This window comes from Tribolium castaneum, chromosome 1, assembly GCF_031307605.1.
Source record: "Tribolium castaneum strain GA2 chromosome 1, icTriCast1.1, whole genome shotgun sequence".
NCBI lineage: Eukaryota > Metazoa > Arthropoda > Insecta > Coleoptera > Tenebrionidae > Tribolium > Tribolium castaneum.
In genome coordinates this window covers 14,657,233-14,674,296 of record NC_087394.1, presented here as the reverse complement: position 1 = coordinate 14,674,296, position 17,064 = coordinate 14,657,233, and the positions used below count along the sequence as shown (strand labels likewise).

General features: G+C 29.3%; 1 protein-coding gene and 1 long non-coding RNA gene across 2 annotated transcripts in view; one reads left to right on the top strand and one right to left on the bottom strand.

Annotated features, from left to right (window-relative positions):
- Positions 1–17,064, bottom strand: part of RhoGEF64C (Rho guanine nucleotide exchange factor at 64C) — a 105,727-nt gene that overhangs the window by 57,873 nt on the left and 30,790 nt on the right. The gene's annotated exons all lie outside the window — the stretch shown is intronic.
- LOC135265311 (uncharacterized) overlaps positions 1–17,064 on the top strand; it is a 65,507-nt gene that overhangs the window by 35,146 nt on the left and 13,297 nt on the right. The gene's annotated exons all lie outside the window — the stretch shown is intronic.

Genomic DNA, 17,064 nt, shown 5'->3' with positions numbered 1-17,064 from the left:
TTACTACCGGATATTACAGAGTCATTAAACCCGTGCTTGAAACTACTTCTATTCGCTTTTTATCTCTGAAATGGGCAAAAATCATCCATCATTCCAGTTACGACAGCTAAATTCAAAGTCAAAACTAGCATAATTTATCGTCAATATAATGAAACATTTACGAGCGAATTAAAAACGTGGATTCTAAATGAGGCATACCATGACCGTGTACTTTCGCATGATGACTTTTATGCCTACATTATTTTACCATCCTCAATATCAACTTTTACTAAGTCATCAAAGTTGGACAGCAACAGTAATTACAGGGAATTAAGGTTAGAAGTTAAATAATGGCTTCAATCTGGCTATAAATTTCAATTACTATAAAGGTCGTAAAGTAGCTAGTAGCCACGTCAAGCAGCGAAATTGGCTCATTTTGAGATCAGATAAATTGCCAAAATTGCTCTGACACACTATATCCAAACAATTTAGATTCGAATCCAATTTAATTCGAAATTTGCAACCTACAAAAAGATAAATCAAACTTGTCAGCTGTCCCAATTAATTAGTTTTTATAATGAAACGTATTTTTATTTTGAGTTGAATTCCTCGGTCCAGGCTTCTGTAACAGTTCAAGGCTGCGGCGCCTCAAGTTTGTATGCAAATAAAAGCAGTTCTGAACAATATTTAATGGCATATTGTTGTAAACTTGTAATAAATTAGAACGGCAACTATCTAATTTACGGTTGCTCGAAACTTGATTGAATAATTTGATGTTTTTATGAACTGTCAATCAACTGACGAAAAACAATAATAACAAATGCAAACAAATCAAATTGCAATTACTCACAAGTAGTTAAAAATTTGCTTAATTTTGTGGTGTTTCCAGAAATCAAAATCTGATTTAAAATAAACAAGACAAGACTTTTTTTTAATAGATTATTTTTAATTAATATTTTTTTAATAATTTTTTTTTAGAATTCATAATAATTTTTTAAACAGATTATTTTTAATAGATCAAATGAGACATTATGCTGAAAAAATTTATTGCATTGCGAATTCAAAAAATGTACCCGTAAAAAAGGTTCATATTTTTTAACCAGTTTCATACTAAATAGCAACCATCTCTAAGGACCGGTTTACAGAAAACGTAATTAAGATTTAATTCAGAATTAAACTAATTCGAGTTAAGTTACCATTGACAAATGTCAAGTTAATCTCGAATTAAAATATGTTTGCAATTAAAATGTTCTGTAAACCCTTTAAGGGTAATTTTCCAAAAAAATTCTCAAACAAATCGATTTTAATTTTTTAAAAACTATGTTTTGATATCAAGATGATATCTACGTATAATCATTAGTTTAATTGTTTCAAATGATAACCGACATTTTTGTTGACTGTTTTAGGTCCTAATCATCCATATCTTTCTAGTAATCTGAAAAAAAAATTAAAAAAAAATAAAAAAACTATATTAGTTAGTTAATTATTATACCAGACGATAAGGAGATTGTTTATCTACTATTGAAAAGTTTAAGTTCAAAGTGACAAAGTCACGAGTAGATAATCACCCTTTATCGTCGTGCATAATGTAACATTTTTTTCTATAGTATAGAACTTCAAGTTTAAGAGACAGAGAAAAAACTGATTGTTAACTCTTCATATGAATGTGCTGGAATTTGTAAATTCAATTGATTAAAAGAAATTTGAAACATTATCTATCCTTGTAATTAAAGTGCTATTTTATCTACTTAAAAGAGTTGAAAAAAAATAGTTTTGGTATCGAAAAAAATAAAAAAAATACTGACAATTAAACACTAATATCAACACTTCCGTCATTTTTATTTTTTTAAACTGACGTTTCTGTTCATTGTTGCAGATACTACCTACATATATCTTTGTAATAATAAGAAAAAGTAGATTTAATAAATTTAAAAAATGACATTTAACACAAAAACGCTTAATCTGTCTATTTTTGCTTTATTCTAAAATGGTCAATAATTGTTTTTTTATGTTTTTTTAATAATCTGCATAAAAACGCATTCTTTTTTAATCCTTTTTAATTTTTTCTGCTATACTTTTTAAATTTTTTTTTATACTTAACACTAAAAAAGTAAAATGTTAATTAAAAATATAGGTGGAAAAATTAAAAAAAATATAAATGACGTCATTACTCAAAAAATGGTGTCAAAAGCTAGCATTTAAAAAATAAAATCGACCTGTTCGAGTATTTTTTTGAAAAATTAATTAAAACAAAGATTTATCTTCTGTATTTATTTAAATAATAATTAGAATAAAAATACTTAATAGGAAATATAGATACAAAAAAATTAAAAAAAAACAGTCACCCAATTAAAAAAGCAACAGAAAAATAAAACTTTTTGTATAAAATTTTCAATAACTTTTTTATCTTATTTATTTTGTTTTCTCCTTTTTTTAATTTCATTATATTTACTAGAAAGATAAAGATGTGTGCTGTCTAAAAAACTAATCAATACTTCAAATGTCATTTAAAAAAATTAAATTGACCTGTTGGAGTATTTTTTTAAATGACTCATACTAAAAATATGAATTTTGTGCTTTACTTTGTGTTCAGTTTGTATACAGTGTGTTAGGACTGTTAGGAAATGGTTTAGCAAAATTTTAAAAGTAGACAGAGAATGGCATCAATTTAGCAAAATTTATGTAAATCAAAAATGCATAGATTTCCCATAAAATCGTTCTGAAATTAAAGTCCCAAATTTTTTGAACCGCTGAACTAGAATTATAAAAATTAGCGTGAATTTTAATATTATTGACAAAACGGCAGAGATAAATTAATTTCTTGATCCTTTTTTTATTTTTCTATTTCAATTTGTATTTTGTTAAATTTTACGGAAAAAAAACTTTTTTTGCACACAAATGAACATAGCCACAATTTTGAAAAATTCTCAAAACGCCTATGCGCTACTATCTACTTTGTTTAATGAAAAACACACACAGTGGGTCTCAACAGGTGGGTTAATAAAAAAATTTGAAGAAAGTAGGCACTTTTTGGAAAAATAATATAAGGGTTTTTAACTCGTTTTAACCATATAAATTAATGCTAAGCCATTCCCTAACACCCTGTATAACTTCGTAGCATGTTTTTCTATTTTTTCTTGTAGAGAATCGATTTTTCAAAAACCCAAGATGTCCACATTTAAATTTTTCCTTTAATTATATCGATTATCCTCCAGTTGTATTTGGAATTAAGAAAGTTCAAGCGACAAGATCATTTTTTAAAGGGAAAGCTGCTCTTGTTTTCCTTATAGAAGAAGCTTCGATTAAGTAAAAAAAAATGAAGTGAAACTAATAATAATAAACAAGCTCGAAAAAATAGTTTAGATATTAAAAAGATGGAAAACTTTGAAATAACATTGCGTAGAAACACTTCCTAAATCTTTTAAATGCTGCCTACGTTGTTCGGCTTTACAGTTAGATAATTTCACTTTTGGACTGACGCTAACAATAATTATTTTGCTTGTTTATGTGTCACACGCAATGATGTCAACAAGCGTCTTCCTCGTTAAAATTGAGTTGTTTTTTTTCCTTATTTTTTAAACACCGCTTTACAGGCCTTCGAATCATTATTATCACTGGTTTTTAACACACTTTTGGGAAACACAACCAAACGTACTTATTACAAAAATTTAACTTATTATTGATTGGGGAAAAGTGTGGCAGATGTATAATACTTTTTTAAACAGGTGGCCAAAAATCTCCACATATGGCAAAGGAAACGCTGCGGTTTATCAATATGATTTTTTCATCGGTCTGTGCCTTCAATGGCAAAGACACGCAACACAATAACACAAATAATCTTTGTCTGACCTTTCATAAACCAATTTACTGAATCACGTTTTCAAAATTCTATTTCAAACGAGTTTCAAATAACGAAAAAATGTTTTGGTGATGGTGACTGTCTTATAATTAAGTCACAAAATCAATAACCGGGTGTAGAAAATTAGCCTTAATTGGTTGTTTGCATTTGCCAATCAATTAGGCGTGAAAATTTTTTCTACGACAGTTTTCCAACCTTTTGTGCTCCAGGTCGTCGAATGCTTGCAGCTCAGGTGAATGTCGTCATTAAAATCACCAATTAATTAAATCCTCAATACTTCTTTTAAAGACGTCCTCAGAGACCAACTAAGAAAATGAAAAGTTTTAATTATAAAAAGAAACTTCACACGTGATTGACAATGCAATGTAAATATTGTTCGTCTTGATTAACATTTGGTTTCAAGAAGAGACATCGGTCGTTTCCTTTAATTAGTGCGGACAAAAACACTTAGTTATCTTTCTGCAATTTTGTCTTTTTAAAGCACCTACTTGTAGCCATACAATTGAAGGCTTTAGAATGGCTGTATATTACGTCAACTTGCTCTCCTTTTGTCTAGTGATACGCATTAGACTAGCTGCGGTTGACCTACCTTCATAAATCCAATCATCTTGCAAAGATAAATTATTGCTTTCTTGATGCTGTTAAGATTATCTTCAATTTGATAAATGTTTGGAGGAAAAAAACAAAAAGTAGAATAATGCAGGGTGATTTTTTAGGGCCCCCATTAGAAACTTTTTAACTTCTAATATAGCTAGAGCTTTAAGATTTTGAGTTCAACCAAAATATTTTCAAAATGGCTGACTTTTAGGAACTACGGGAAATCGGCGACTTTGAAATTTTCATTTATTGCATTTTTGAAATTGAAACTGAGTAAAATGTATTCAAGTTGTTAGTACTTATCTGGCATAGTTTTTAACCAATGTGATTTTTTTTATACAAATTTTCATTTGCAGGAGTTTATTTAAATTATCACAGTTCGTGAAACCTTTATAATAAATGTATAATTCTTTTTGCAATTGATAGTCAAAGTTTCTAAGAGTCTTCTCAAATCTCGGGATTGTCAGTTGTCAAATTGCAAGGCTACTATGGTTTTATGAAAATGATGATTAAAAAATGATTATAAAACAGTTTTTTCAAATGAAATGACCCTGTTTTTTAACGGCAATCAAAAGAACATCAATTTTTATGCAGACTTCTATTAACATCTTCTATATCTATCTCTTACAATTTTTTAAATAATCGCAAAAAACAGAATTTTAGCTCATTATTTTAATTTTTAATCAAATAAATTTTATAATTTTATCAAATAAATAATTATAAGAAATGTTCGATTTGTTCACCATTTTCATTTAAGAAGTTCAAAATTCGATGCTAGACTGACTGAGTTACTTTACATAATTCACTAAGTTATAATAAACTATAATTAAATATTATTATTTTACTGCTTATTCGATAATAAACCAGCCAAAAACTAAATAAAATATTGAAGTTTGATAATTGTTGACCATTTTGCAAGGTCTACTTGATTACTTGATTACTTGATTACTTGATGAAGTAAAATCAGTTTTTGGTGATTTTTTTCAAAAACTGCAAGAGATAGGTGGAGGACGTATTGATAAAAGTCACCATAAATATCATGTTCTTTCGATTACCGTTAAGAAAATAGAGTTATTCTATTTAAAAAACTGAGTTATACCCGTTTTTTGATAACCATTAAAAAAACCATACTAGCCTTGAATTTTGACAGTTAACAATTTTGAAAACTCTGGAAGACTCTTCGAACTTTCGGCTATGAAATGCAAAAAAAATCTCTTATTGCAAAAGGTTCAAGAGCTGTGATATTTTAAATAAACCCTTTAGATAAAAATTTTAACAAAAAAATTGACATGTCAAAAACCATACAAGATAGGACGTATTGATAAAAGTTACCATAAATATCCATGTTCTTTCGATTACCGATTTTTCGATTAGGGTCGTTCTATTTAAAAAAAAAACTGAGTTATAGCCGTTTTTTGATTACCATTAAAAAAAATCATACTAGCCTTAAATTTTGACAGTTGACAATTTTGAAAATTCTGGAAAACTCTTTGAACTTTCGGCTATGGAATGCAAAATAAATAATCACTTATTGCAAAGGGTTCAAGGGCTGTGATATTTTAAACAAACCATTTAGATAAAAATTTTAACAAAAAAATTAACATATATCAAAAACCATACCAGATAGGACGTATTGATAAAAGTCACCATAAATATCGATGTTCTTTCGATTACCGTTAAGAAAATGGGGTCATTCTATTTAAAAAAAACTGAGTTATAGCCGATTTTTGATAACCATTAAAAAAATCATACTAGCCTTGAATTTTGACACTTGACAATTTTGAAAATTCTGGAAGATTCTTCGAACTTTCGGCTATTAAATACAAACAAAATTCACATATTGCAAAAGGTTCAAGGGTTGTGATATTTTAAATAAACCCTTTAGATAAAAAATTTGACAAAAAAATTGACATGTGTCAAAAACCATACCAGATAGGACGTATTGATAAAGGTCACCATAAATATCGATGTTCTTTCGATTACCGTTAAGAAAATAGGGTCATACTATTTAAAAAAACTGAGTTATAGCCGTTTTTTGATAACCATTAAAACAAATCATACTAGCCTTGAATTTTGACAGTTAACAATTTTGAAAACTCTAGAAGACTCTTCGAACTTTCGGCTATAGAATGCAAAATAAATATTCACTTATTGCAAAGGGTTCAAGGGCTGTGATATTTTAAATAAACACTTTAGATAAAAAATTTAACAGAAAAATTGTCATATGTCAAAAACCATACCAGATAGGACGTATTGGTACAAGTCACCATAAATATATCGATGTTCTTTCGATTACCGTTAAAAAATAGGGTCATTCTATTTAAAAAAACTGAGTTATAGCCGTTTTTTAATAACCATTATAAAAAATCATACTAGCCTTGAATTTTGACAGTTAACAATTTTGAAAACTCTGGAAGACTCTTCGAACTTTCGGCTATAGAATGCAAAATAAATATTCACTTATTGCAAAGGGTTCAAGGGCTGTGATATTTTAAGTAAACACTTTAGATAAAAATTTTAACAGAAAAATTGTCATATGTCAAAAACCATACCATATAGGACGTATTGATAAAAGTGACCATAAATATCGATGTTCTTTCGATTGCCGTTAAGAAAATAGGGTCATTCTATTAAAAAAAAACTGAGTTATAGCCGTTTTTTGATAACCAGTAAAAAATCAAACTAGCTTTGAATTTTGACAGTTGACAATTTTGAAAATTCTGGAAGACTCTTCGAACTTTCGGCTATGGAATGCAAACTAAATATTCACTTACTGCAAAGGGTTCAAGGGCTGTGATATTTTAAATAAACCCTATAGACGAAAATTTTAACAAAAAAATTGACATATGTCAAAAACCATACCAGAGAGGACGTATTAATAAAAGTCACCATAAATATCAATGTCCTTTCGATTGCCGTTAAGAAAATAGGGTTATACCATTTGAAAATTCTGAGTTATAGCAGTTTTCTGATAACCATTTTGAAAAACATCTAATTTTGAAAGTTGATACTTTTGAAAATTGTAGAAGACTCTTCGCACCTTCGGCTATCGAAAAATGTAAATGAAAATTTTAAGAAATAAAATGACATATTTCAAGGGCTATGACAGATAAGTACCGACTACTTGGTATAAATTTTACTCTGCTTGAGAAGTTGAATTCAAAAATGTAATAAAAATGTATGGTTACTGTTTAAAATTTCAAACTTGGCGCCAAGTTTTTGTAGTTCGGAAGCTCAGCCAATTTGAAAATAATTTAGTTGAATGATCGATTTGAAACGTACACAAAATTTTATAGCAATATTTGAGTTTAAAAATTTCTAATGTAGGCCCTAAAAGAATTACCCTGTATAATTAATTAATTAACGAATTCAAAAAATCCTTTTCTGATCCAAATCACTGAAAACCCGTTGACGATTTTTTGTATCTATTACGGAAGTGACCGTGAGTATAAGTAGCCAAGTGTGTGTATTAAGAAACAGTTATGAGTGGCTGAGAATTGCTCCTTTGTCCCACTTTTTAAATTTCATTAGTTGGCAAAGATAAGACCGCGTCTCAAAATGAATCTCAATTGACTGTTTCTATTGAAAATTGCGGTAAATTTCCATCACGTAATCACGTTTTCCTCATTGTGTCTAGTTTAGCGTCTAACAATTACATAAATCCTTGCACTTGGATGCGCTCGTCCAAGCGACATCACAATGACATCCATTCGTTAGGAGTACTATAAACACGCGGCTTGAATTATGTGAAAAGTCGCCATAAATACGTGAAATTTACATACGTAATGTCAAGTTCAGGATCATGAACATGGTGACACGCATCACTATGCTTTGGAAAAGTATTAAATTACCGAGCTTTCTCAAAACAATTAAAATGAGTGGGAGATGGTTGACAAATCGCTAACTCCACAAAGAGAACTACTTGTTTCTTTACCAATATTTTTGTAATTAATAAACAAAAAACAACAATATTTTCAAATTACTCAATCAATTTGCTTGTTGTAGAAAAGAAAAATATTTAGAGCCTCGATATTTTTTCGGATAATTGTAACCTTATTTTGTAAAAAATTGTAAAAAAACTGTTTATTCCAAGAAAACTCAAATCTTAAATTTAAGAAAACTGTTGTAGCTGTAATTTTCACAATTTCCTCAGATAAAGAGATATTTCTCTGGTTTGCTTGATGACACAAAACTCAAAATTTTCTCTCTGTTGAATTTCGCGTTTCCATTTTCATCTGTGGTTTAGTGACTTCGATCAAGTTCTTAAAAAATTCTCCTTTGAGAAATATGTGTCTAAGGCTGAAATGTAATAAAAAATGTGAAACTGTGAGTCAAACTAGACTTACACTATTAAAACAAAAAAGCAGTTGAGAGCGAAATTTCTCAGGTAATACCCGACATAAATATACATAAACTTTTTGAGTAACCATCTAATTTTTTTTCATTTGAACATAAAAGCATTTTTAATAACAGCTGTTGTATGAATTACTAACATAGGTATGTTAAAATATGTAGAAAAAATTCTAATTCTTCATTTCCTAATATTCTTTTATGTAACATATCTTATTAAAGTTTTTGTTTTAACTAAATTCTTCTTTACGATTTTCCTATTTAAAAATCAACGTGCTCCTGCACTTTTTGCAAAAAACAAAACGTATTCAAAAGGCTTTCTACCACAAAAAATAGTACTTTATTAATTTTTATTTTTATCTCTTTTTTTTCATTTTTTCATAGGCTCGTTTGTAGACGAATTAGTTTTTAGTAAATTTTCCGCAGATTTTTAATTTTTGCAGAAAAGCAATAAAGTACCTTCCTTTTTAAAACCGACTGTGTATTTTTCGGACTTTTTGAGTTTTTTCCTATTTTTGTAGAAAACAAAGCTTACTCAAAAGGCCTTCTATTGCAAAAATAGTAAACCTTCATTAAATCTCTTTCTAGGTGAATTATTTTTTGACGATTTATCCGCGGAATTTCTATTTTTTGCAGGAAAAAATGCTTAGATAAAGGTCTTTCGTCTTTAAAACCGATTGTGGCTTCTTTGGGCTTTAATTTGATACATTTTTTATAATATATTTTTTTGCAAATCATCCGTTAAATTTTTCAGATTTTTGTAGAAAACAAAGCTTGCTCAAAAGGCTTTTTGTTGCAAAAAATAGTAAATCATCATTATGCTCTTAGGTCTTTAATAAATGTTTTGAATTTTTCAAAATACTTTGTCATAAGCTCGTGTCTAGACAAATTATTTTTTGGCGATTTATCCGCAGAATTTTTCTAAATTTTGCAGGAAAAGATTGAAGCTTAAACAAAAGGAATTTCCTCGGGCTTTAATTTAATAAATTTTTGAGTTTTCTCAAAAGAACATGATTGTCTTGTTTAAAAAAAATATTTTTTTGCAAATTATCCATAAAATTATTGTAGAAAACAAAGCTTACTTACAAAACTTTCTATTGCAAAAAATAGTAACCCTTTCTAAGTGAATTATTTTTTGGCAATTAATTGGCTTAATTGTTCTATTTTTTGCAGGAAAAAATGCTTAGACAAAATCTTTCATCTGTAAAACCGACGATGGCTTCTTAGGGCTTTAATAATTTTTGAGCTTTCTTAAAATATTGTTATAGCTCGTTCTTAGAAAAATAATGTTTTGTCAAAAAGACCTTCGGATGCAAATAAATTATAAACCTGCAACAGGCGGCTTTTTGGACTTGAATACATTTTAGTGTTTTTCAATGGATCATTTTTACTAGAATTTTTCTAATTCTTGCAGAAAACCTTATCAAGAGGTTTTTATAGGGCTTCAAAAACTTTTTGGTGAGTAGTCAAGTTTTAATTAGAGAAATTATTTTTGGCAAATCATCTGAACAATTTCTCTGATTTTTATAAAAAACAATTAGTTCTTGTCTGGTTTCATCAAATTTTGGAAACCGTGCTAAAAAAAGTTGAGTAGTCAATTTTCCTAGAGATTGCATAATGGAAGGTAAAATTTTTTTGGGTGATATTTTTGAGAAAAAATGAGTTCAGAAAGAATTTGTCACCGCTCTGATGATGTTGACACGACTGACGAAACACGTGGTGACGAGTCTATGACTCCTGAGGTTTTCATGGAACTACTTTTTCTGTTTTCGTATTTGTGAGATTAATGAAACAAATTAAAAACCCTTTTCAAAAATGTAGATTTGCGAGTTGCGAAAAAAACACCAACCGATAGAAAAAACTGTGATAACTGTTATCTCAAGAGTAGTGTTTACTTTTTTTTTAATTAGAAAATGAAAACAATGAAAACATAATTGATAAAATCATTGTGAGTTGAATCTAAGAAAATTTTTAATTAAGTACTGGAATTACCAGGATCTGATTAGTGATTACAATGATTCGATGATATGATCGAATCTTACATGCTGATCAAAATCAAAAAATTAATTAAAACTAAATGACATGATATGCTAGTTTATTCTTGGACAAAAGAAAAAACGACGAAGTTATAAAAATTCTGCTCGCATATTTAATAGAACTGTAAAAATCTAGTTGGTTAAACAAAATTTTTGACGTTTTTTTCTAAAACACTCTTTGCAAAACAGATTTTTTCTTAATTTTAATGTATCATGTGATACATTATTATAATCAGAAACAAAAAGACTTTTCAAAAAAAGTGCCAAATATGGCGTCAAATTTGAGTGTTGTAACTCTGACATCAAGAACGCCTTGGAAAACGCAATGACAGATTTAAATTTCTGGTAAAAATGTGCTTCAAGAAAGTCCTTCTTAAAAATGTCTAGTTCTTTTAGTTTTTGCTTAAAAAAAATAAAAACGAAGATTTCAAAAAATTATTTTTCTTTACAGCGCGCTCAAAAAACATAAAAAAATAATGAAGTTAACACAATATGTTGTAGCTCCAGATTTTTAAAAATATGACTTTAGGAGTTTTTTCAACATTTTTCCCGTAATCTGCACTTGCTTCTCAATAACGTACCACTGAGTTGGTGCGCCAGTTTTTGAGCACCCTGTATAATTCAAAATCTAAAAATTTTCTTTCAAATAATTGTTATGTAACCGACCTCGTATCTCTTATAATAACTGAGATCGGTGCAGTTCGAAAAACGGACACCCTGTATCTCTATAAGTTTTAGTTTAACTACTTGTACCATACAAGATGAATTTCCGTTCATTGTAAAATTTTGCGTGAAAATAAAGCTCTAATATCCCCACACTTTCTTCACGTATGTGAAGTTATTGCCAACAATTACAAAACCTCAAACAAGATGTTGCGGTCAACGCTATTTATGAGGCTACAAAATATGAAGCGCCTTAAAACCATAGACAGACTGCATCATAAAAACTAACCCGCATAAAACCACAAATGGTCCACATTTTGATTTGAGAAATTTTTTATTCCCTCATTCTTCTCTACATTTTGTTACGAACGTCACAATTCTCTTTCACATTCTTGCCTTAATTAGGGATTCAGCTGAAGAATTTCCCTTAATTAAACTAAATCTACTGTTTACAGATGTTTTGCAATTTACAAACAAGGACAATCGAAAATCATTTGCGGTTAAGGTATTAGAGGAAAGTGATGAATGCTCGTTGGAATGTTGCATTCATTGATAATGTAAAATCGGAATGCTCTAGATAGCATAAGAGATTGACACACCTAATCTGCCATCTTTAGAGAATTCGAGGTTAGTTCTAGATGGTGATCGGAAGAACACAAGGGCACGAGCTTTACGATCACGTTCAAGAAAACAAGAGAAATTCAAATTGTTTTTAAAATACGGTGCGTTTAAAAAGTCTTTAGATCAACTCTTGCTGTGGAATTTAGATTGACAGATTATCGTCTCATTCTGTTGAAGTGTCAAACGCGCTACTTGCGATTTTCTCCAACGCCAGTATTTTTGTTTGTAGTGATCGTAAGAAATCAACATACCTATGTTCAAAATTTCACAGCAAGAGTTGATCTAAAGACTCTTTGGACGCACTGTATTAGCAACACTTGACGTCAAAGTAGAAGGTTCAAAATCCTAAAATAGTTTGTTAGATAGGTTCAAGGTGCTCTCATTTAATAATGTGTCAAATGCCTCCATGTCCAACTAATTTTCGAACGAGCATTACCAAGTAATAAATATAAGAGCAACAGCTTTTAATGCCAGACGTGCGTTGGAGGACCACACCTCATTCTCTTATTTACATACCGACTTGCCCTACTGACATTACATAACTGTATTTAATACCAAACTTCGAGCATGATTTTATGACGTATTCTAATTAGACAATAGGAGTAATTGTCTTCACCTAGAAAACACAACCGGATACAGGAAGTGGTTTTAAATAAAACGCCATTTATTTATCGAATCTTTTAGTGTCACTCGAGTGAAAATTGTTTAATAATTATTAAACAAAATGGGAAAGTTGCGGTCGTTCGTTTGGGTTAGTCTTTAGACGATGGAGAAAAAAATTACTTTTTTATTACTTCCAAATGAATAGTTTCGGAATATTTTAATTTGATGACTAAATGCATAACAGTATTATGTGATCACGAAAAATTGATTTTTAACTTGAAATTTATTAAAGGAATTTTTGGATCATAGAAAAAGAAGGGTAAAAGTTATGAAAAAAGAACACAAATTTCGGGTGGCAACAACTATGTTTACTCAAATCTCTACGTGATGAACAAACATACAGGGTTATTCATATTTGTGCGACAAAAAATGAACCTCAAAAAGGACCTATAAAATGATGCTAATTGAGATTATAAGTCGTGTCCTATCGAAACTGATAAGAATTTTACAGCCCTGGGAAGTAGGGGTATGGAAAGACGTTTTTGTACAATAACTTTGGAATCATTTGACCAAATATTACAAAACTTGGTAGACTTACTAAAGAGCACATGCCTTTTAATCTGGTAGTTATGAAAACCGGATACATCCACCCAGTTTCCGGTTGCAGCATTTCCGGTTCACATTTTTTGTGATTTTCTAATTTTTTGCCCTCTTAACACTACTTTTTTATTGCCTAAATCGATAGAGTAATCAATTGCGAATAAAAAAGGTATAACCTTTTACACCGCTAAAATGCACCATTTAATAGTTATTTTAATTTAAACAGAGACATGCACTTGACCAAAATCAAAAAAGTATAAATTTTGAGCAGACGATATCTGTAGCAACTAAAGTGCATCTGCACTCAAAGCGCTGTCACACTTGTCAACTTTAACTTTGGATAATTTGGGGCTCTAAATTAAAAATATTTAATAAAAGGAGTTTATTTCAACCTCTTAACATAACCTACATTAAATTTGAACTAATTTGGTAGCATTTTTCTTTGATTAATTCACCGAAAATTCGCAAAAAACTCATTAGTCTGCTCAAAATTTATACTTTTTTGATTTTGGTCAGGTGCAAGCCTCTATTGAAATTAAAATAACTATTAAACGGTCCATTTTAACGGTGTAGAAGGTTATAACTTTTTTATTCGCAATTGATTACTCTATCGATTTAAGCAATAAAAAAGTAGTGTTAAGAGGGCAAAAACATAAAAAAACACAAAAAATGTGACCCGGAAATGCTGCAACCGGAAACTGGGTGGATGTATCCGGTTTTCATAATTACCAGATTAAAAGGCATGTTTTCTTTAGTAAGTCTACCAAGTTTTGTAATATTTGGTCAAATGATTCCAAAGTTATGGTGCAAAAACGTCTTTCCATACCTCTACTTCCCAGGGCTGTAAAATTCTTATCAGTTTCGATAGGACACGACTTATAATCTCAATTAGCTTCATTTTATAGGTCCTTTTTGAGGTTCATTTTTTGTCTCACAAATATGAATAACCCTGTAAGTATTATTGCTGATGGTTATTCTTCAAATACTCTATGAATCCTTGCTTAACATTGGCAGCCAATAACTGACAACACTTTTGTTTCACGAGATCCACAAACGTTGTTATGGAATCCTCCTTGATAGTAAAATCATCAATGTCATCAATCAAAGTATTCAAAGTCTCTTTATCTGAATCGTCAGCTTTCTCCCACAGTTCTAGAATTTTTCTCAGCTTTGGTAGGCTCTTTAAATTCTCATTAACGTAGTGATTTAAGACACTTCGGCACTTCTCATCTTTCAAACAATTTTCAATTTTGTCATTGAAACTGTCAATTCTTTGACGTGTGAATTTTATTTCTTCAGCCATGTTAGGGACCGAACTCACAAAATTCGACGCAAAACGGTGCTAATCAAAAAACTTTTCTGAGCTGCCTCTGATCAAAATGGTACTTTTAGGATGATAGTGAGAGACTGAATCTTTAATCACAGATTCGAGTTTTTAATCATCAGTTAAAAGAGCAATTGTGCGCAACTTAGATTTTTTAGATGTGTTTTGATAAAATGTTTATCAGTCATAAGAATATGTTACTTCGCTTTCTTATCGGTTTTATTTTATTTAAACAAATTAAAATTCACTGGCAATAGTTTTTAATCTAACCCCTATCCGGGAAGAACAATTAACAGGCGATGATAATCATTTGGATGTTGCCCAATTATTTTAAATTAGGCCACTCAGGTAATAAGTTTTATGATTTTATTCATCACCACCGGAGGAAATGACTCCGTTTATGGAAACAGGAAGATTATTAATTGGGAGCCTTCTAAAATAATGAAGAAAATTAAAAATATCAAATATACTCAGTGTCATAAAAATTGCAACACCAAGAAGAAACAGGAATTTTTTGATGAAACTTGGCACAAGTGTTAGACTATTAGCAGGTATTACATGATTTAAATTTGAACGTTTTCAATCAAGTGGTAAAAGAGTTTTTAACACTTAAACTCTTTTACCAGCAAGTGTTTTCTTCCCATTTTTTGCGTTTTTGACAATTTTTGAAGTATTTTTTTTAATTCGTTTAGTTTAATGTTAAGTTAAGAATACAGAGAAACCGAATAAAATTGTAATATCATCTAAATAAATTGAATTAATAATTAATATTGAATTAATAAGTTTCTGGGAATATGCATTGACTATAAGTTAAGGTGAACTAATCATATACAGGATGCTCAAAAACTGGCGCACCAACTCAGTGGTACGTTACTAAGAAGCAAGTGCAGATTACGGAAAAAATGTTGAAAAAACTCCTAAAGTCATATTTTAAAAAATCTGGAGCTACAAATTTATTGTGTTAACTTCTTTAGTTTTCATTATTTTTTTATGTTTTTATGATTCATACCAGGTAATCGTTCCGTAATAAAACTATGAATAATTATTTTTAAATTTGCTATCAGATTTTAGTAGTTTTTTTATTTTAAAAAAATTACAATTCATCCAAAAAATCACATTCTGTAGATGTGCCAACACTAGGAATTATTTCCTAGGAAACCATTTCAAAAATAATTTATTTTTATTGTTGCTCAAATTGTAGCGATCATAACTGTTAGACAACGTTGCCACATTATCATTTATCTAAAATCCGTTATGTATCAATAACTTTAATGCAAAGAATTTTTTTACTATCTTTACCTTTATATGTAACCACTTCTCTACCACACACCATTGAGTTGGTGCACCATTTTTTGAGCACGCTATAGATGATTTATTAAAAAAATTAAACTCAATACATTTTACAATACGTGTTTTAAAAAAATATAATTACATTGGACAACTAAGAATAGTATATTTCGCGAATTTTCAATCATTACAAAGCTACGGCATAATTTTGTGGGGGCAAAGTGAAAAGATATCAAAAGTATTTGTTGCTCAAAAACAAGTCATGAGAACTATGTTTAACTTAAAGTATAATGAAACTTGTACGAACATCTTTAAAAGCAATAACTTCTTGACAGTAACTGGTTTATACATATATAGATTACTTTTATTTTTCTTTAAACAGAATCTAATATTTAATGTCACTAACGACCATAAGTACAACACTCACAAAGTAGACTTACAGTATCCAAGACACAAACTTACGCTGACGGAAAAAAATAGTTATTATGCAGGAATAAAACTATTCAATGGTTTACCTGTACATCTACGCACACCTTGTAATTTAAATTTATTTAAAAAGAAAATATTTGATTACATTTTTAAATGAATTCTATAATAGACAGGTTTTTTGACTTATGTCTTAAAATTATTTTTGTTATTGTTATTTCTGTGTATAATATTGACGTTTTTCGTATCAATTTTGTAACTACATCTGTATAAATTGATAGAAATAAATTAATATTTTTATCATTAAAAACTCCCTTATCACTTGATTAAAATCGTTCAAATTTTAATTAATTGTTACTCGCTAATAGTCGACCATTTGTGCCAAGTTTCGTCAAAATATTCAAATTCCTTCTTGGTGTCGCAAGTTTTATGACATTGAATATATGTTTAAAAAAAAGCACAGTGATTGTTGTATAATAACCGTGATCTCAATAGAAAATCGTCAAAAAAATTCAAACACTTTCCTGAAATTTTTTTTAACTAATTTTAATTTTTTTATATTGAAAACAAAAAACGGCTAGCGTCAAACATATGAAACGTATGAAACATACAAACTAAAACAAATATTAAAAACTGAACAAGTTAACAAAATACGTTTGGAGCTTAAAATTTTCTAAAATATGATCTTATCAATTTTTTAAAGATTTTTCCCCTAACCT